Source organism: Protopterus annectens, chromosome 5.part1 (assembly GCF_019279795.1).
Source record: "Protopterus annectens isolate FY-2018-M chromosome 5.part1, PAN1.0, whole genome shotgun sequence".
NCBI lineage: Eukaryota > Metazoa > Chordata > Ceratodontiformes > Protopteridae > Protopterus > Protopterus annectens.
In genome coordinates, this window is record NC_056736.1 from 170,407,992 (window position 1) to 170,413,177 (window position 5,186).

The following is a 5,186-nucleotide window of genomic DNA, read 5'->3' on the forward strand; positions in this document are numbered from 1 at the left end:
CTCACCTTTAAACTGATCATTTTTTCAGGTCTTCTCCCTGTGGTGCTAAACCCGCTCTGTTCGCTACACTCACTCCGCTCCTCTCCCTGCCCCCATCCCCACCCTCCCCCATAACATCAACCTTATACCTAGCCTGACCCCTCCCATACTTCTCTTCCACCTATCCCATAACCCCCCTAATTATTCCCCTATCATACCTCCTCATTATTGTACTCTACCTCCCCACCCATTTCTAAATAAGCCCATATATTACTCCATCCTCTAAACTGCTTCTATCCTGCTCATATTCTTTATCACACTGCACTCAACCACCATGTCCATCACAACTATTACTTTGATCTTGCTTCTCTCACTTACACTCTCTCTCCTAACAATAATCACAACTTTCCAGGCACCCAACATACCTCCTGCACATACCTGTACAACCAGCACCCATAACTCACAATTATCAAGTTACTCAGACATCCACCCTAGCTTATTCACAGCTAATACCTCTGTACTATGCAAAGTGAAAATTCTACCTCTCCAAAGACACTCCCCTTATCATACCACCAGCAGCAACTACACAATTTTTAGGAAAAAACTGAGAAGTATAACCTACACAATTTGCCAAAGCACTATTTCCAAGTGTGGTGATGTGCAACCCAACCCAGACCCAGCCCCCCTCAGCTCCAGCAAACCTAACAAATATCTTATGCTATCAACCATAAATCTCCAAAGCCTTAGGAACAAGATACCTGAACTCCATGCCTGGATTTCTAAGTACAACCCAGATATTATAGCAGCTACTGAAACCTGGTTGAAATCGTATATAAAAGACACTGAATTTCTCCCCCCAAGCTACTCATGCCTGAGAGTCGATTGACCTAACAAGAGAGGAGGAGGAGTAGCAATACTTTTCCATAGCAATTACACATTAATCCCCTACTCAAAACCAGCATCCAACTTCTCCCCAGCCGAAGTACTAATCTCTATATTAAAACTTAACAACCATAAAAACATTTGCATAATTGCTTTTTATATTCCCCTAGGAAACAACATACCAATATTAGAAAACATACTTGCCTGGACTTCCAAAAATATAGATAATGAAACCATCATTCTAGGTGATGTAAATATCGATTGGCTAGATATAGGCCACAACAACCCCTCAAAAAACATAAATCTTTACAACTTCTCCCAACTAATTGAAGACATCACTAGACCTCACATAAATTACAACTGGGGCTCCAAAATAGACTGGATATTAGTGTCCCACCCTTTCAATGTCATCAGTGCAGGTATACTACCTAATACCATTAGTGACCACCACTCAGCATATATCATACGCAAAACTACTCCAACCACAGGCCAACACCGATACAAATCTACCAGAAATTTTATTGTTCCAATCATCCATATTTAATGAAATCTTAAAGTAAACTGGAAACCCCTCAAATCCCTACCACTTAATGAGGCTGTTGAATTCTTTAACTCAACATTTCTAGACATCCTAAATAGGCAAGCACCCACCCGCCAAAAATGAATAAAACATAACCATGCATGCTGGCTCTCAAAATCCACCAAATAAGTAATGTCTACAAGGGATAAAATCTGGAAATCATGGCAGAAAAACAAAGACCCCTCAACTCTACTACATTACAAGCAACTCCGTAATCAGGCAAAACGTCTAATAACCACTGATAAAAAAGACGACTACTTCCACCTACAAAGCCAACATAAAAATAATCCTCAAAAATTCTGGTCTTCCATCAGCCAACTATTACACCCAGGCTCTCAAAGCAATCCATCCCCTGACCCACAAAAAACTCCCATTGAATTTGCTACCCTCTTCAATTCCTACATCATTGACACCATAGCTAACCTAACCACCACCTTTCCTAAAGTTAACAGCACCACCACCAAGACAGCTGATGACCAAATCATCCCAGAAAACAAGTCTACCCTTAATCCTATCCTAAAATTCTCCCCCATACCCTCCAGCACAATAAAAAAACTTTTACTTAAGCTAACACCCTGTACTCTGGCCCCTGACAATCTACCCCTACACTTCCTTCAGCTAGCAGCAAACTATATAGCTTATCCCATCAGCATACTCATTAACAGATCAATTAAAGAATCCCAAAAAAACATTCATTCTTCCCTTACATAAAGGTGGCACAGACACCACAAACTTTCAACCCATAGCAATTCTCTCACCCCTCTCAAAAATACTGGAAAAATGCATCCATGCCCAACTTCTCAACCACCTGCATGAAAATCAAATTTATCACCCACTCAGCATGGTTTCAGACCAGGACACAGCACCACTACTGCCCTCCTATCCTTCCTTGATATAGTTAACTAGGCACGGGATTCTGGTAAAATAATTGCTTCACTTTTCCTTGACCTCTCCAAAGCATTTGATACTATTTCCCACACTATCTTACTCTCTAAACTATCCACCCTCCACATTTCTCCCCCAGCCCTACAATGGGTCAACAGCTATCTCTCCAATAGGCAGCAATCCATCAAATGGCAACAATCTTACTTGCTCTTCCTCAATACTTCCACAGGGCTACCCCAAGGCTCCATACTTGGTCCTCTCTTATTTAGCATCTTTATTAACAACTTTCACACCACTCTTCCACAATGATCAGTAATTCAGTATGCTGATGACTCTACAATAATATGCACTGCAAATTCCAGCTCTGAACTCCAGCAAATTACTCAAAATGCCCTCACATCTACTGAATCTTGGATGCGTAACAATCATCTTGCCCTAAATCCAAAAAAAACTAAACTAGCCATATTTACTCCTAGGAAAACCACTCCATTTGATAAAAAACTCTTCTCTATACAAGCCCAAGACAATACCACTATAGAGGTTGTCCCACACATTAAATTACTAGACATTATTATAGATGAAAACCTTAACTGTGACCTACACATAAACAATAATATCAAAAAAACACACCAAAAGCTTGGTATGCTCTACAGGCACCAACACTTTCTTAGCCTTTCTACTACACAAACCCTTGCAAATACATTTTTATTACCCTCCCTCCTTTATGGCATCCCTCTCCTCACTAATATCCGAAATTTTACAAAATCCAAACTTGCTATGTGTTACAACAGAATAGCAAAATTTACCACCAAGGCCACATTCTCATCCTACCACTTTAAGTCACTGAAACAATTAGGGTGGCTGGAACTCCCCCACCATCTCTCATTCACCCAACTAACTACTGTGCACAAAATAATCTACAGACCCACAGACTGTCCTGCTCTCTCAACTCTGCTTGCCAAATACCATTCCAGCAGGCATCTAAGATCTGAAAATCATCTACTTGTAAAAGTAGATAAGCCCACTTTACCTGCTGTCAACTCCTTTATGCCTTCACCATTGCCAAACTATGGAACTCACTTCCGCCTTCTATAAAGAAACACAGGCAGCACAACCACCTTCAAACAAATGCTGAAAAATCATCTCAACTCTTCCTGGCTATGTTCCTGCTCTATAACATAACCTCTTCACTCTCCTTATATGATTACTAAACTATGTATTTTGCTACTAGTGACTGATGATATTTTCTCCATATTTATTTTTATCTTCACTTGTTGATTCTGGTACAATAATACTGATCTCTGTTTATACCATTCTGATTGAATTCATTGAATTCTGCTTTAATGTATATTTTCTGTATATATTACTGTAATCAAACAAACTAGATTCCTGCTTTTATGTATATATTCTGTATATGTTACTATATTTACTATCTGTAACAATCCGCGGTGGTGGTGCTGCGGTAGCGTTGTCGCCTCACAGTAAGACGCTCTCCGGTTCGATTCTCAGCTAGAGCGTCCTCTGCGTGGAGATATGCGTGAATGGGCGTACCTTCATTGAAGGTTGTGCGTCAGGGCTGGTAACTCGGCATGTAAAAATCAACTACCAATCATTAGCGGACCGGAGTTCTGCTGTGGCGACCCCTAACCAGGAAAAGCTGAAAGACACAAACAAAATTTACTATCTGTAACACTGTTTCTGCTTCTGTACTAATTAATGGTTATATTTTTTCTGTATCTCGTTGAGCTTTTCTCCCCAAGCCTCCACTGAAAATGGGCTCTTTTAGGCCCAGTGGACTTATCCCAGTCAACAAATGCAATAAATAAATAAATAAACTGTCATTGCCAAAGGACAAAGGAGGCTTGGGACTACCCGACATTAAGCTCTATTATACTGTATCCACCTCCTTTAGGCTGACCCAGATAAACTTTGATCCCAAGTCAAAGTGCTGGAAATCCTTATTGGTTAAAATATGGCATGATCAACTTAAATCCTTAGATATTAACCCCAAGTCCCTCCCTTTTCTGAACCTAAATCAAAAAGACTCAGGGACCATTCCTGTTAAGCATGGCAGCGCGCCATCCATATGTATGAAGGCATGCTCCCATGCTGTAAAACGGACATGTTTCTGTGTACAAGCACAGGGGGTGTGTCTGAGAGCAGAGCTCTCACAATAAACCCCCCACCACTCCAGAATTGCCGTTCAGCAATTTAAAATGAGCGAGAATGCTCATAATACCCCCAACCCATCAGGGTAAGAAATCTTGACAAAGCCATAAGGGACAATCATCCCTACCAAGCCAAAAGTTGATTGAATAACAGATTTAACATAAGCAAATAGCGCACACCTCCCAACCCATCAGAGTAAGGAATGTGGACAAAGCCATAAGGGACAATTGTCCCTACAAAGCAGAAAGTTGATAGAATAACAGGTTCAGCATTAGCATGGATATTCTGAAGGGTACAAATAAAAAAACACAACAAATAAATTATTTTTTTTTATATATGCAATAAAGTTTAAGCATAGCTGCACGGGTGTGCTCGCAGCTTATCTATGCTTAGCCAAGCTGAAACAGCACGATAAGTTAAAAAGCAATAGCCATCTAGCATACACATAAGTGTAATAGTGGATTGGTTAGTGTATACACCTTGCATGTAATCGTTCATGGTTTGAGCCTCACTAAAGCCATTTCCATTTTGTATATGTAAACATAAAATTTAATTTTTTTTGTATATTTATGTAAGAAGCAACTGATTTTTCTCAACTAGAGTAGTGTATTAAGCCAGATGTGAGGTGTCAATGTAATAAAGTAGTGAAACTCCCATATAAACACAAGTACCACTTACAATATAGTCACAC